The sequence below is a fragment of the Dromaius novaehollandiae genome, chromosome 3, assembly GCF_036370855.1.
Source record: "Dromaius novaehollandiae isolate bDroNov1 chromosome 3, bDroNov1.hap1, whole genome shotgun sequence".
NCBI classification, from domain to species: domain Eukaryota; kingdom Metazoa; phylum Chordata; class Aves; order Casuariiformes; family Dromaiidae; genus Dromaius; species Dromaius novaehollandiae.
The window spans coordinates 75,611,163-75,628,763 of NC_088100.1; the positions used below are offsets into that span (position 1 = coordinate 75,611,163).

The following is a 17,601-nucleotide window of genomic DNA, read 5'->3' on the forward strand; positions in this document are numbered from 1 at the left end:
GCTTTGGACAGCAGGTAAAACAAAGTTGAACACGAGAAAGAAGAGAAATTCATTTAGCCATGGCTAGTCCCAGACAAATTTTCCCAAGACAACATGTTCCCAGGGAGCTTTGGGCCCCAAGACTGTCTATAAGCAAGTGAGCCATGACCATGATTTCTGCCTCTCTCTCTCCTCCTTTTTCCCCAATTTACCAGATTACACTGCTCCAGAGTGGCCAGGCACTTGTGCTCAGCTATGGCAAGAGGCAGGACAGATGGTTAACACAGCCAATAAACCTTTCCTGCCAGGAACTAGAGCTATTGTTTGGGTACCATGGTATTTTGAAGTATCATTGCCATTGCAAGACTAAGTTTACTTAAACACAGCAATTCATTTTATCCTCATCTCTCAGGTGGACAAATTCGGTTTATCTATGTTTCAGGATGTCTTGAGCCAGACATTTTTTTCCAATGGAAGCATACACACACAGACATGTTCATGTCCTTTCCATAGCAGGCAGCATATGAAGTCTAGAAGTTGGAAGATCATCTTCTTTCAAGGAAACAGGAGATCTCTCTATTTAAGGCTGCACAGGTACTGCATTAGCACAGATACAGCTAACTTCTATTGATACTCTTTAATTTCAACAGCTATACCCTTTTTTTTACTTACAGCACTTCGACATCATGTTCACTGTATCTGTTGCTGATCACTGAAGTGCAATTCAAGAATGTGTAACAGCAAAGAAAATCTCTTCCTTCTCCACAAATTGTTTTCATTTCCTGGAGATAAAATCAAAAATGAGAATAAAGTACATGTGCCTTTTATGTATCTTCTAATTGTTCTGCCTACAATTTATAAAATATTATACTGTGGTTGCAATTAACTGAGCATTATATAATGAACAGGGGAGCCAGTTTTCTGTCCTTAGGCAGCAAAAAGACATAAAGTGTAAATACAGATGTGATCTGAGATCATATTTCAATTTTGGCAGAAGACAGTACAGAAACACTTTTTGCCACTGAATCGCATTTGGTCTTCAGATCAGTCAGAAGGATGGAGGATAAAGCAGGCATGGAAAGCACAGAAACTGAATTTTTTCTGATCCAATCCTTCCTTTGATCTTACTGTATTTCTGTACAAATTCTCTCAAAAAATATGTGCTATTCTGAGCGTGACTAGAAGAGTGCTGCTTATGACATTTTACTTGGAAAGAAGGTAAAACAACGTAAGATTCAGAACAGTAAAGATGCCAGTTACGACACTGTCGGACATAGGCAGGAGGTATTTGCTTATTAACTGAGTTAATTTACAACTACTTGCTATTTCCTTGCCCATTCCACTGAGCTAATGTATATAGAAACTTGATTCCAGGCCCTGCTCTTTTTCCTCTGCTTCTTTCTCTCTTCTAGAAATAATGAGAAGGATGAGAAAGGAAAAGGAAAAATGATTCAAGACTGAAATGTCAGTGTTGATGGAAATAGAAGACAGATGTGCCATGGAGAATTTAAACATGAAGCCCTGAGAGAAACTTTCAAATACAGCTGTTTTCATTTGCAAAGTCTCAGAAATGCTGCAGAGAACTGTAGTCATCATTTCTAGAGCTGGACCACTCCCATAAAACTAATGGTGTCCTGCTAATCAAAACCAGCCTTCAACAATAAACTGAATGACAATAGCAAGAAAGGTAAAGTCAAGGACTTGCTTGTATTTTGCAGTTTGGGAGGCATATAACTAAATCACTGACACTCTTTCTCTCCCTAGGAAAGTAATGGATTAGTAAAATGAGAAATACTCACACAGCTTTGCCTTAAATTCATCCTCACCTGGAAGGTGCAAGTGTTTGACCCTAATACAAGTATTGCTCAATTCCTGCTCCATTAAGACAGTGGAGAAAGAGAAGCAGCAATGAAATAAAAAGTGGAAAAAGAGTAAATAATTAGAATGGAAAAAGAATAAATAATTAGGAAAAAGGAAAGAGAAACAATCCAAAAGCACACCTGATATGTACAGATACTGGCAACAAAGGAGTAATGAGAGACAATGCTATGAAAATGCTATGAAGTACTATGAAAAAATCAGGCCAAAAATCAAGGTTTCATGCAAGTTTGAACCAGAAGACGCCAGTACCTAGGCCAAGTTCCCATTAAATAGAAAAGGTGTATTAGAATTTTATTTAATATGCAAACACATTTTAGGAAAAAAAGGATTTTAATTAAATGACATGTATTTGAGAGTCTCAAATTAATTTAATCAATTCTTAAAACTGTCTGCAAAAATCTATCCCAATAATAATAGCGAATTGAAAATACGAAGCATACGATCAGGCATATAATAGAAAAAGAGGAAGATTCAAAAAAGTTTATTAGTAGAAAATATTATTCAGCTTTGTTTTACTGACTTTGAACACTTATGTATGTTCTTTGTTAGGCATTGCCAAATTTAGTAGCCTGATAGAGGTGAGGCTGCTGCAGCTCCATGTTCCCAGATCCAGCTAGTAATGAGACTGAGTATGTATTCCCAATAGGCACACACACACAAACAAAAATACATATATATATATATATTTATATGTATGTATATACACAGCTGGCCACATAGATCAACACAGACAGTAAACACAGCACTTGCGCAAACATAAACAACAGCATTGGCCTCATCCTGCTTGCCTCTCTGGCTGATCAGGATGGAAGACCATCAGCAGAAAATGTACATATATATGGAAAATGTACTTACATATACATACACAACATGGATCCCCCAGTAACTAGCCCTGGACATTCAGTCTACCCAGTAGCTGACCCTTTGATCCCCAGGTCTCCCAGCTTCTGGCATCCAAGCAAGGAGCCCCCAAAGCCCAGAGCCCCATCTGGTTGCTAGTACTCTGACCTACATCCACACACACAGAGTGGATCCCTCCAGTAGCTGCCTTAGACACGCAGTCTGTCCACTAGCTGGTCCTTGGATCTGCTCGTCTCCAGTTGCCTCACACACACACACACACACACACGCGCGCACATACAAATGGGTGTCTCAGTTGAACCTCAGACCTCCTGGTCTCCCCAGCAGTTACCTAGATCTTCTGGTCCCTCCAGTAGCCAATGCACTGACCTTCTTTGTCTCTCCAGTATCTCCAGTATCCAGGCCCAGGTTTATGCATGCTTCAATTCCTGGCTCCGAAGCCTCTTATCCTACTCTGTGGCTTGTCCAGCTTGATATTTGCTAGCAATCACACACCCACACACGATATGCACACCCTCTGGTCTCCCCAGTTGCTGGCACCCCAGACACATGGACCCTTATGCCCTGCAGTCCAACTGCAGTTGTTTGCATGTAGTCTTCCATATACACACATGTACAAAGAATAGTGAGAAATGGAATTTAATGAGAAGGTAGGCCAGACTGCACTGGTTAGGTGCAGGGCTTGGCCAGACAAGCATACAGACCTCTCATCTGTTCACATGTGAGTGGCCCCTTTTCCCACTGTTTTCCCATTCTTGTTCCTCCCCAAACCACCTTGATGTCTCCCTCTACCTGCCTGTGCTTCCTCCCCTAAACATCCCAAAATAAGTCTTGTACAAAGCCATGATGCTCTTCCCCTGCATCCCATCATGAGTCCCCTACCTCTTGGGCAGTAACCTCCCTCAGTCTGAAATGTGCCCTGGGGAGAGCCTCTCCCATTGACGCATCTTGCAGGGTTTCCCACCTGGCCTGTGGGACTGATGGCTCTCCTAGGACAGCCCCAGGAGGAGCCCAGGCAGGGGCTCCTTTCCTCTGACTGGCTTATTGGGATTCCCCACCTGCCATTGTATCTCTGTGCTCCTTTGTGTTGGTGGGGATGAGCCTTTTGTCACATAACCTAGCTCTTCCAAGCATGGCTAAGGAGATCAACTAAAAGGCTAATCAGAATAGTCTGACTATAGGTAGTTTCTGCACTCGGTTTATCCAAAGACCAAAGACCTGAAGCCAGCAGCAAGGAACTACTTCCAACAGCCTCAGTAGACTTCCAGTCAAGCCTTTAATTATTTGGTATGTTTGTCTTAAAATCAAGTTACAGAATCTTGGAGGAAAATGAATGTAGGGAACACAAAAGGAAATTACACTATTTTTAGGCAAATAAATGGAAAATTAGACACACAGCTTCCACTTTACATTTGGCTTATTAGGGGAGGAAAAATCATTTCAATATGCAACTCTAGATGTTCTCGGGCTGACTTGTCAGGTAGCGGCTAGCAGGTCATGTTATCCAAGAAATATGAGTAATTACACATCACAGTTCCATCATATACACATATACAGGTTTTGCTGCTTTGCTACTCTGCATTTTTTTCCTCTGATACTTGACGTCTCACAGTTCTCTACTGAGAAAAATACTACAATGACTGTGAAAAGGGAGTAGGGTAACAGTCATGGGGAGTGATGTAATAGACAGTAGGCACAGTGTTGTTCACAGTATCTCAGTGTTCAGTTGTTTTCCAAAGTGAATGAATTTGATTACATTTGATTCTGTTTCTGCTATTTCTGCGTGTTTCTTATTCCTTGCCATTCCACCCAAGCCAGTGGACCCCAGTATACATTCAGCACAGCTCAATCCTGGAAGAAGCCATTATATTTATAGAAAGCAGAGAAGCTTTCTTTAAACTTTTAGGTTTTGCTTTCTTTAGATTTTAGTCTTTCCTGGGTTTTTCAATTACTTATTTTGATAGCTCTTTTTTGTTTTGTTATACAAGATGCTGCATTCAAAACAGTTCTCTGTCATTAATCATTACTTTCATCATGATTAGCATTACGATGAGATCTCCCAGCTAAGATTGGGACTCAGGGCTTAGGGCCATACAGCTGAGCAGGCCAGGAGCCTCCATGCCACCTCACTTTCCACCTCAGGTGGAAGGAGAAGGAGGGATGTCTCTGCAGAGAGGAGGAGGAAGAAAGGAGCTACTGCCCTCTGCAGGCACCCCAGAACTGGAAGCCTGTGTGAGACAGCAGCCACAGGCTGGGGAATGGCATCCTAAATCCTGAACACCTAATCAAAGTGTGTGACCCATTTAGGATAAAGCAGTGCTCAAGTTCCCTATGAGTAAAATGAGGGTGACAATCTGTTTCCTCATTTTGCTGGTAGTGAGTTTGTGCTTGTTAACAGCTTTAAAAATGAAAAGCATTGCTTACATGCTATAAGTTATGGTTACATAAGTTATTAGCAAGCCTCAAGACATATTCCTATTGGACACTATTGGGAGGTGTTTCAAGGTAGAATAGGTTAGGACTTGTTTCTCAGGGAAGTCAGACTACACTTTTGTTTCTCTCTTTTTTGTCCCCTGGTATTTGAGCACTGTATTTGTTATCCGACAGGTGAGAAGAAGCAATTAGACTGGATCATCTGAAAATTTCAGTGTATCCTCTGCATCCCAGAGAAATTGGTTTAAGTGCCTAAAATCGGAATTTCTACCTATTATACAGGTACTAACATAAAGTTAGCAGACCACCAAGCATACTACGATGCAGTAAGAACTTAATAATTTCTGTATTTTAACAGGCGCATGCTTGCAAGAGCAACCGAATAAATCTAATATGACTGTCTACTGCAGCATCTGAAATGCATCTAATAGGTGCAAATTTGAATTTCAGAGACATATTAGGGAAATATACAAAATCACTCTATATCCACAAAAACATTTAAAATACATTTTGCCTCTGGAAAACTACTTTGATTAAATACTAAAATATTCTTTTTTACAAGTACATAGACAAGCTCAGATCATCTGGAATTTAAAGTGACAAACAGGATGGCTACATGTTCACTATACCAACAGCTTTGATGGTTTAAGATATTATTGCCTATATTTGACCATTTGTCCAATCCTCTCCAATCCTCTGTCACCCCCTAAAAGAGCAGACCATATGAGCACTACACACCAGCCTCTGTGCAAAGTTGCCTGGCTCGCCCTCATCTGCTGTGGCTGAGTCTAGCCTTGTAGCATTGCATTCAGGCAAGTAATCTGTTAATGAAGCTCAGTTAGATGGGTAGAAGTCTCCAGCAGAAAGACACTGTACAGGATAGTTGCTGTAAGGGAGAACTGGGAAATGGTAACATTTTAAACTGTTACTGCTGTTTCCAAAGAAAATAGGTGTCTACAACCTGATTTAGACCACAGTCAGATAAATTGTTTCAGCTGTCCCTGAGCCCAGATTATCACCTCAGTCTTTTTATACTGTTTCCCCATCCCTCCATATTTTATCATTACCAGGTTGGCTTGTTTTCTCATCCAGATCACTTCACAGAACAGGTCACATGAACAGTAAAAGCACTAGAGCTGCGCTGCAGCAGCAAACAATGGGGATGATAATCTTTTAATCCAGCTCATCATAATAGTTCACCTGAACTTCCCTTTACAAAGCAGACTGAAATGGCTACGGCAACAGAAGTGACCAAATGATGTGGCTTGCTGCAGTAACAGACTTGACTAAAGTTACAGTCAGTGCCTGCAATTCCTGGCTATGTGACTAATGGGGTGATATGGATGAAGTCATCTGCTGATGGCTAGAGATGTTACTACCCTTCCTGTGTGTTAGTTCCCACACCTCTTGCTGCATAGCAGTGGCGCCAAAACTGATCTGTGAGCACTTCTCATTTCCGCAAATATAAAATCTGAGGGCTTGTGTCAGGCTGCATGTACAGTTTAACCAGGACAACTCGATGCCAGAAGTGCCCTCTAAAAGACAGCAGGGTGGCTTGTGCCACCAAGCTCCTGCGGCAACGAGCAACCCCCTCCACATCGCCAAATGGCAAGGGAGGTGAAGTCTCCGCAATCCCAAACTAAACCTCATAGCTCTGCTCCCGTCAATACTGTGTACTGCTGCACAGTGGCTGTTTTACTCAGCTGGTCATCTGTAATAACTCTGGTCAGAAGAGCCTCTAGAGGTGAGCTCCCTCAGAGAAGGAGTCACAGGTCACTTCTGAGTCACCTCAATGAGTCACCTCTGTTCAGTCTTGCCTCTGCCTGCAGACCAGTATGGGAAAGAGCAGTCTCCATTCTGTAAATCACCTCTTCTTGGTTTCCCTGATGCTGCCAGTCCCTGAGCTTCTGCTCCATCATGTCGTGTGAATGCCAGGCCGAGCCATCCAGGAAGGTGCCAAGTTAGCTGGAGTGCCCCGATTAGCACCCTCTACCCAAAAAGGACTGCTGGGTGTAAAGGAGTCAAGCAGTAAATCATTCCCAGGGGTGTATTCAGCAAACATACAGCAAGCCTGGCTTTTATTTGGCTCAACATACAGTCTGAGGATATGGTTTGGCCTTGCCATGGAATGGGTTTAGACAGAAATGGAAAAAGGTGCAACTTCTCTTGGCCTGAGTCTACAGCTTCAGCTCTTGTAGTCTGCCAGACAGCTCTGACCAGCCAGAGAAAGTTCAGTGGAATAACTGAACCAATAAACCCATCTATTTCATGCATAGGCAAGGATAGCCTTTAGTTTTGTATGTGCTGCTTGTACAGATTCTGCCTCAGGATATTCCTCCACAGGGCTAAACAGTAAAGAACAATGAGGCAGGGAATCAAGAGGTCTACCAGACAGTCAATAAAAATAAATAGTGCAAACACTTGCCTAATATCAAGAACTGCAAAAAAGTCTTCTACATTTTCAATTGGCCTCTGCATGTCATACAGTCTTAGTGCAGAAAAAAAGCCACATGATAGTTTTTATGAAGGCCTCCTCTTGCCATTCTATTAGCTATTTACTTTCACAGGTAGGAGTCACTTAAGATGTGAGAAGGGCATTACAAGCAAAGGAAAATATTTAATAAAAATGTATTTATGTATCTTGCATGCATATTGTAATGAACTAAGAAGCTCTGCTTCTCTACATAATGCAAACTTTCTTTTGTTATAAATGCCCATCTGTCCAGAAGAAGCGCTTTTATTTTCATGTCCTTTTAAATCCCTCCCTGTTCTTTCCAGAACAAGTTGGCATTCAGCACCATAGGAAAGAATCCAAGCTAAGAGGCGTCTTTGTAGAGAAAAAAAACTGTGAACGCACTTTCTCTCAATGGAGAAATTGAGTGTTCAGGGCATTTAACTGTCATCCTTGTCCCTACATATTTACAAATGTAATACTAGCAAGGACCTTTTACATATTTTTTTCCATGCTTACGTCTACTGTGACTTTTCCTGCTTGGTACAGGGTTGAAAGTTGGACTGGGAAACAGACTGTGTGTTATTATAATCACATTTTTTAAATCCTCTGGAAGAGCCTGTGGGTTTTGCATTTCATTCTAAAGCATTTCATGAGGCAAGTAAGTAGCATTATTACTGATACCATTAACAATTATTTGTTGTTTTTCTTTTATAAAGTGACAGAGGTACAGAGAACACATATCAAAAAAAGATAGCTAGGTATTTTGCAAAACAAGACAAGACAAGACAAGACATTATATCTGGAGTGCTACATCTGCTTCCACAATGCTCTGGACCTGTCTTGAGTCTCTCATTTGTATGATATCAATTAGCTCTCTGTCACATATTTGCTGGGCATTTTGGAAAATACTGCTCAGCCTTGCATCTGAGAAATTAGCCTCTCTCTCTCAGCTGATCTTAATCATCTCTGGAGAAGATAACTTGGGACAGTATCAGATGGGGGCTAAGAAAGAGCAGAATGATTCCTGCAAAGGCATAAAGAACTCAACTGAAAAGTTATTACCATCAATTATGTGGGTAGTCTTGAAAGGGTCGTTCCCAGGTAAATGCTGTGAACGTTGACTACAATTAGGATTTACACTTAGAAACTGTAAAAGGATTTCACCTTAGTAAATCTAGAATCTATAGGAGGGCAGTATAACCCTTTTGTTTCTTGTGAGGCTTAGGCTTCTTTGCTTTTTCAGTGTCTTGTTGCTGAGACAGCTTGCTGTCCCATGGGGTAGGTATACAAGGTGCATAGAAAGTGCTGCTTCTCAGGTGACAGGCAATCTTTGGAGGAACCGATGCAGAACAACTAGTGCTGTGGCAGATCATACTGCATTGTTACATGCATCGTCTACCCTGCATATTTTTGATAACATCTTACACAGAATTTGTGATTTCTCACACTAACTGGATAAATTACTCAGCATTGTGTCCTAACTCTTCTCTCACTGACAATGCAAAGGTGAAAAATGGAATGATTATATGATCAAATCTCCCATGCAACCCAGGACAACAGAAGCTGACTCCTGAAGGCCATTAGACAGACAAAAGTCAGATGTTTTTCCCTGTCCTTCACATGCATATTTAAGGGAAAGTTAAGTTAACGTCTATTGCATAATGTGAGAGAATTTGACATGCAGATGCTATCAACACATCTAATCACACAGCTGGCTACATTTGGCAAAGTGTATACTCCTCCAAAACACCTTTGGCATAATTTGAAATCCTCTAATCTTTAGATTCATTACCAGGGCTGCATAAGCCAGTATATTTGACAAATATGTCCCACTAAAGTGTATGTAACTTATATTCTTATAAATTAAGATATAATTATCTTAACTTCTTATAACTTATGATATAATTATTTTAAGATAAGAAATGTACAGATAGCAGTAAACAGCTCAAATAACACAATGTGTGATTTTGCACCACAATGACAGGATGATACAAGTTTTAGAAAGGAAGGACATACAGCAATTATAGGCAGAAAAGTTTACTTGAAAATCAATAGGAGACATGGAAAAAATTCCATCATGGTATCTTCAAGGCAATGGTTCAAGTACAGGCTTGCATATAGGTTAGTGCATTGGAATATCGCTCTGTTTTATTTAGAGAAATACACTCTCTCACAGGAGATCCCTGTTTTGGTTAGCATAGTATACATTCTCTTTTCATGGTCTTGTCTTTGCTTTGGGTTTTGTTGGTTTTTTTTTTTTCTTTATACTGGCCAATACAAAGAAAGGATATACCTGTGGTATATCCTGCTCTTCTTGGCTAGCCCGTAGTGAACAGCTGGTGCTCTAAGGAGTTGCAGCTGAGACCGACACTTGTGCAGGCCAGATTAGGGTAAGAAAAGGCTGGTTCCTTCTCTGAGTAAGGGTCAGCTAAGCTCTGATTCTGGACAGTTAATTAAAGTACCTATATTTTGGATTTAGACTGGAGGAGTTTTAGGGAGTTTCTATAGTCCTGAGTCTGCCAACACAGAACAAGGACACATTTTTAACATATTAGTCTTAATTTTCCTTGCAGAAGTATCTAAATTTGCATCTAAAATACATTTAGCTGTCAGAAGGCACGGATGGTAGAAAAGTAAACCAATTTGCATTACTCCAGATGTCAGCTTTCAGACCCTGCATTCTGAAATGAGGAACTCTCCCAGTTAGAGGTCTAAGACAACTGATTTTTACTACTTAGTGCACTTCCTCTTACAGCTTTGGACATAACATTGTGACTAGGAACTGACCAAAATTACTATTTATTTAACACTTAAAATATAGCAACTCAAAAGGGCCAGCCAGTTTATTTAAATACTTATTACTTAAATATTTATTACTTAATATTTACTTAATACTTAATATTTAATACTTAAATATTTAAATACTGATGTATTTAAAACATATGGAAAGTGATGGTTTCTGTCCCACAGAATCAACTGTCTAAAAGACATATGTGGGTGACACCAACAAATAAATCAGAGCAGGGGCAAACGAGTAGGAAATGCACATGACTACATAAGGCTTGTCTGCATTTTATCAGGAATACTTTGCACAGTTTTCCACTGATATAACTTACCAGGTCACATTTTTTTTTCACTCTAAAAGCAAATAAATTCCATGCCTAGTGAACTTGTTCTTTTGGAATTTCAATCAGTTTGTCTACTGTTGTTTTATGCATCAGACTGAAAGGAAGACTGATAGAACAAGCAAAGTTCTTCAAAGCAGCTCCTGTCAGTGTCTATCACTGTGGAGAGGCAGTAGTAGAGAACTTCAATTTCAGCAGGCGATGGTGCATATTGATCTTTGTGGACATGCTCTGCTGACTGCCAAAGTTTGGGTTTCTTCTTTTAACAGCTTAGCATGGCTTTTACCAAGCATAAATATAGCTGCTCAAATAGTGAGAAGCTATTTTTGGACATTTTGGTCACTGCTAAAAACAGAATTGCTAACCCGAGCATTCAGAAGTCATGATTCAGGTCCCTAGAATGAGGAGGCTGGCCTAAGTATGTGGATCCTTTCTATTTGCTGTCTATTTGTTTTGCTTACTGAAACTTTAGAATACTTCTGGATGCTGTCTTCAAACCCCTTACTTCAAAATTGAAGATATAAATTTAATGTTTGAATTTATATTTGCTTCTAATTCACATGACTCCAGGATTTAAAGAATTTTTCCTAATCCTCTGAAATTGGTGGGAATCTTGGAAACAGTGTAAAATAGAATTCTTGCATCGTATTTGTACATCCTGCTAGCTCTGCGAGAACGGTCTTTCTTTGCTTATCTGCCAAAAATGTATATCAAACCGATAACTGAAACCTCCTTCTATCAAAAAAGCAAGCATCACCAGTAAACAGAGAGAGCAGCGCAGGCCTGAGGCACCATTCACCTCCCATCTTCCCATGTTTTCAGAGCTTTGATGTAATGGGAACACACTTCCTCGCTATACAGGGGTGACATTAGTCAGAACAGCAGCCATATCTTCTGAGTGAGGTGCTTGCGCATGCAGCATAATTATATCATGAATGTCACATTGAACATAAATATCATAGCACATATGTCAAATACCCCAGCAAAAACTTGCAATAGGCATTAACTTAAACTTGTTTGACGAATGTTTTGTATAAGTGATTCTGATTCATGATGCATTTGGGAGGGTTTCTTGTTTTGCAATTTTAAAAGCTGTTAACGGGCAACTCATAAACAGGACAAGGAGTTAACTTTGTCCAGTGAAATGAAAATAGTTTATTGCTTGTCCAGTTGTAACATTAAGCCTAATATGATCTTATACATCCTCAGCCTCTTCTCTCTAGTAGATTTTAAACTTGGCTAATGTTGCTAGCAACTGAGACTTCCTGCAAGAATGGCTTATTGTCCTCCTTTCCTCGAAAGGATCCATTTTAACCAATCCATTGCATATAAGAGCTGGTGACTGTTTCACTTCTAAGAAAAGTTAAGAATATACTTTTGTGGGTGAAATACATTTTATTCACTATTATGTTTTCCCTGGAAACACCTCAAAAACATATTCAATAGAAGGGGAGTATGTTGCCCTTTTCAATATTACAGACTAACAAGCCTCCCCTGCTTTTAAAACACCTTTAGCGTCCTTTTCTGTTGCAAGACTCTCAACTGTTTATTCTTTAAAATTAACAAACTTATTCTAGCACCATAATACTTGATTATCAGCTCAGTAGTCATTCACTGAATACCTGTTATATCTTCTGCTTGCTCTCTTGAATTTCCTATGCTGCCTTATATAGGTATCCTCTTGCCTGCATAAATTAACTAAATATATCTTTGTAAAAATACTGTTATGATGCCTGGTTACCTCTGAAACTCACAAAGATGACTGTGTGCCTCTTTTACCTCCCCCCCACACACCTTAAATGCTGCAGAGTTTGCTTGGTACTTATGAGGGAACAAATTGTCTCACGGGGAAGGGCATAGGCAGGGCTTGCATCACCCTGACCTGTTCCTGCTTGTTGAGCCAGCTAGGCAGCCCAAGTCAGAGGTTACACCTTCTCTAAACAGGTGTAACTTGAAAACTCCTTCAACTGTACTAGAGAGCTGGGGGGAAAGGAACAAAGTTCCTGAAGAATTTCTTCTAGGGGACAATTATTTTCCTGTGGCTGAATGCTGAAGTCCAGTCCAGAGGCAAAGCACCTCCCTGGCCACATTGTCCATTCCCTTACGCTTGCAGATATCAACAGCATGCAGTATGGTTATGCCTCACTTCACGATAATTTCAAAATCAAGTCAGTATGTGCCATGCACTGTGCTACCATGCATGGATGTAAGGGGACTGAGCACTCACGCAAGAGAAACGCAGAAGCTCTGCAGTGCAATTCCCTTTCAGGAACATGACAGGTCAGGACTCTGCAGACTGGGAGGAAGGAGGCCTGCAGCAAAAATGAGCTGGCTGAGGATGTGGCTGGCCATCTGCTATGACCTCATTGTCCTGCAAAGCCACAGGGATTTCTGGCCAGGTCACTGCTAAACTTGCAGCTCTTTGATTTTGCCAATGTTTTTCCTCAATGTTTAGCTCTACCAGATTTAACGCATACCCACATACTCTTGCAAAGATGTTCAAAGATATTGAGCACCACAATTCCCTCTGTGCTTTTGCATTTCACATGAACAATGCAAAACAGACCAGCTTGGTTTAGAGATCTTGAACTAGACTGAAAAATCTTTTCTAAAAAATCTTTTTCTTTACTTTATCTTTATTTATTTATTTTTTTTATCTTTTTCACCTAGACAGAGGCCAGGAATTTGGAAAGACTTCTTTCCTTATCTAGCACTTCAAAGAAATATGAACCTTGAATAGTGAGGGTAATTAGTGGTGAGGAGGAGAACATCCAGGCTTTTGTTTATATCCAATGAATCTGTGTACTGCTCTGATAATATATTTGGCAGATGAAGCATGCAGCTGGATGAGCATTCAACAATTAAACTGTGCAGCCTGTTCAACAGAAAGTGCCTTGCACTTGGCAAAAAATGCAAATTTCCAGCCCCTAAATTGGGTCTTTTTTACTGATCAGAATAAACTTTTTTCCTACTTGTATGTCAAATAAATGACAATTTTGCAGTAAGCTAATGATGAGTGTCCACTATCTATGCCAGTAGCAGCTCCATTATCAATTTAGTTATTCTGGTAAAAAATGCATACCTTATTACAGCTTTATGCTGCATTGGGAAGAGATTTGATTATACTCACAAGCACTGCTGAAGCTGTATTCATACTTCTGCCAGTTTACATCCAATATAAATACACCAAGAAAACTTTTTTAGGCTGGGCAGATCCTACAGAGATGAAGATCACTGTAAGTGAGAATGCTTTGGAATAAAAAGTACCATGTAATCCAAGAATGTAGAAGCAGAAAAATCAAACACTGTACAGACATAAGATATTGTTCATATACACATTATAATAAATAACAGAAATTAAATCCCAAATAGTTATTTTTAAGGCAAACTTCTTATTTTGAAACAAAAGTGGATAAATTCTGTCCAATCAACCACTGTTAAATCAACATATAGATTAGAATTAGGCTCAAGTTAAAGCATAAACACCTATAGCATTATGTATAGCGCCTATAACACCCTCTTGTTTTGGCTGTTCCACCCTTTCTAACTCTTCTGTATGTAACTGTGTTTACAAACATGACCCACCATTTAATATCACACATGGATGTGCCCTGTTGTGGCTGTTCTTGTATTTATCTAATGATATTTCTTAACTTTTCCTCCTATCCATATTATACAACAGTAGGTCTTACATTTCTAAATTAAAATAAAGAAGCTAGGTATCAAATACGTTAAAAGGGGGCAGGTTAAGAAACCTACTAGACCTGCTTTATAAAATTGCACCAAATAGGTAACCCAACTGATTCTTTATGTGGCTCTGAATACAGACAGTGTACACTTGAATAGTATCTTTCTGATTACTGCTATATGCAAAGGGCCACATTTTCAAAGTCAGCTTCTAGAACTCTAGCCACCAATATGACTGCAACCGTTTCATGTTGACTCCTCATATTTATGCATGAATAGAAGGCTCTGTGGATGTCAAGCTAGTAATCAGATTATAACTTCTGATTTGCACTAGAAATTGCAAATAGTGTTCCATGAAGAAAACTTGTCAGTGCACTTAAAGTTACTGAGCTGTGGACCAAAATATCAATAATCAAATAGGACTCAATGGCATATTTAGAAGGCTTGGTGCTTGTTATTGCTTTCTTAGACAATCCTTTCTGTTCAAATGAAGATCATTTGTTCTTACAGATCAGAAAAAAGTGAGTCTGCCATGCTAACGCTACAAGCTGTGATTATGTCATCTACAGCTTCCAGCTTTCTAGGAGACTCATAGTTACTGGATTGCATCAGAGAGTAATTTTGATAGCTCTGCCCTTACCCTCTTTAGATGAGTGATGAAGAAGGCAAAACTTCCCCTTCTGAAGTCCATGTGAGCTAGTGACTCCAAGAAGAAAGATCTATATACAGTAAAATCCTCTTCTTCAACCACTCTGGTTGGCAGACTGTTGCAGATAAGACAAGTAGATTTAGAATAGCTGTAATAAGTGTAGCATGAAATGTAACATTGAAAAACATTGATAATATAAATAGATTTTAGGTAATTTCCACACAATGTACTTATGGATTAATTTCAGTTGCAGGCAGTGGGTTACTAAAAATGTATCACAAAGCTCAGCTGAGGTGCAGTGAATGGGGCACATAGCCAACTCATTTCTTGGTTGGGCAAAACTCACACAGGAGAAAGAATTGTTGAAATCAGAAAAATCTAAGATTTTCAGAATCTGACTCTGTACAAATGAATAAGGGTGCCACAGTCACTTTATACCTAGCACTAAAGGAGATCACAACCATATAATGACAGGCTGGATTTGTTTATAAAATGTAATGTAAAATGCAATGGTTTATAATTTATAGAATTTGAATATCAACATTTTGAATCAGTTGAAATACAAATGCAAAATACATTGTTGATGTTAGTTATTCTTTACAAGTTTCTTAAAACACTTAACCTACAGCCCAAAAATAAAATACAAAAAATGTCAGTAAGTTCAGCCTGGCTGTAAAACTTCATCAGTAAGAAATGACACAACTTTGGAGAGGAGGGAAAAAGGATTTTCACACAAAGCTGTCCTTAGATCCACATAAACAGTTTTGGTACAGCTTCTTCTGATATGAAATTATCAATTGAATATGGAAAAGAAGTGGCTATTGAACAGCAGCATGAATGATATACTTTAGAATAATTTAATTCTTACCTGCAGTTATTTTCTATTCAGAAATTAATTAAAAAACACAATTTATGGCAAAATGGTAAATAATTATATGACTTTTGTGCTGTTGTGTGCTTTTAAATGGTTGTATTTCCCAGTAATCCTTCTGTATTAGAGTTCGCTTGTAATTCAAAAGTATTTTTTAAAATTAGTCACAGAATCGCTGAAGTTGTGGAAGGGACCTCTGGAAATCATCTAGTTCGACCGCCCTGCTCAAAGCAAGGTCAACCAGAGCAGGTTGCTCAGGGCCATGTCAAGTTGGATTTGAGTATCTCCAAAGATGGTGGGTTCAGAGCCCCTCTGGGCAACCTGTTCTAGCGTTGAATCACCCTTAGAGTAAAAAAGCTTTTTCTTATTTTTAAAGGGAATTTCCTGTGTTTCATGCCTCCTATCCTTTCACTGAGAAGACTCTGGCTCTGGCTTCTCTGTTCCCCCCGCCATCAGATAGTTATACGCTGATATACTGATCAAATCCCCCTGAGCCTTCTCTTTTCCAGACTGAACAGTCTCAGCTCTCTCAGCCTTTCCTCGTATAACAGATGCTCCAAGCCATATTTGTAGCCATTCACTGAACTCACTCCAGTATGTCCACGTCTGTCTTGTACTGTGGAGACCAGAACGGGACAGTCATTTGCAGGTGTTTTATAAATGTGTAAATGTTATATTTTTAATGCAATAACATTAATTCAAGTATTAATCCTGAAATTTTAAATCTAGAGATAAAAAGATTAACATTCCTATTCTTATACTAACCATAATTGCTCCTTTAGATATATAATGTGTTAAAGTCACCTTTCACAGCTTATAGAATATGTGTCTTCTAATTCTGAGCTTTCGTATATGCCTAAGGAAAAGCATGAGTGACAGCCTCAGACAGATGGGCTCCTATGTCCATCTAAAGAGCTACAGTCCATCAGTTAGAAGATGAATAACTCCATGATCTCATGCAGGCAGGTTACAGTTCTGTAACACGCGTAACAAAGCTTTTAACTGACCATACCGAATGCCTCTGAGAGGTCAACGCACCAGCTTGAGTCAGCAGTCCTTCTCTAGCACTGCTGAAAGAATAGTGTGTGCTCTTCCTGTGTACTACAACATCCATGCATCATTAAAAAGCTGGAGTCTTTTAACTGATTTCAGTATGTTTTATGTTAGTGTCTCAATGTCTAGACTAAGGAGCAGGGCTGACTGACAAATGTCTCTGACAGGGTTAAGGGTGAAGAAAATTTCTCTCCTAGACTACAGAACATCTACTGGTATGCAGCAGAACTAGGGTTCAAATATGCCACAGCATTCGGCCTGTGGGAGAGGAGGAATTGGGCAATGACAGATCCTCACCTTCAATAAGGTCATCCCATTGTCCCACAGCACAGTAATTCATATTATTTTCCCTAGTTAGAAACAAGAACAAACAAAATTTTGTTGCCTCTATTTGTATTTCTGATTATTGATCTTATCACTAGAGCAGAGAGCAATGTTCCACTAGAACTGTGGAACAGAATGACTTCAGGGTGCAATTTATACTTAAAACAGCTACTTTTGAATTGAAAAAACAAAGCCTATTGTATCCTCACAGTCCACAGATAGCACAGATATCCACACAGATAGCAAAATCCACCACCCAAAGGTGCTGATATTCATCCATCTT

At 39.5% G+C, this 17,601-nt stretch overlaps 1 protein-coding gene across 2 annotated transcripts in view; it reads right to left on the reverse strand.

The window, feature by feature from the left end:
* Positions 1-17,601, reverse strand: part of LOC112988963 (plasminogen-like) — a 47,572-nt gene that overhangs the window by 20,741 nt on the left and 9,230 nt on the right. For both annotated transcript variants that reach the window (XM_064509218.1, XM_064509217.1), the window contains 3 exons: positions 15,062-15,185; positions 13,865-13,950; positions 652-761 (listed from right to left, as the gene is read on the reverse strand). The gene's annotated coding sequence lies outside the window, so the exon portion shown is untranslated. The remainder of the gene's footprint in view (positions 1-651; positions 762-13,864; positions 13,951-15,061; positions 15,186-17,601) is intronic.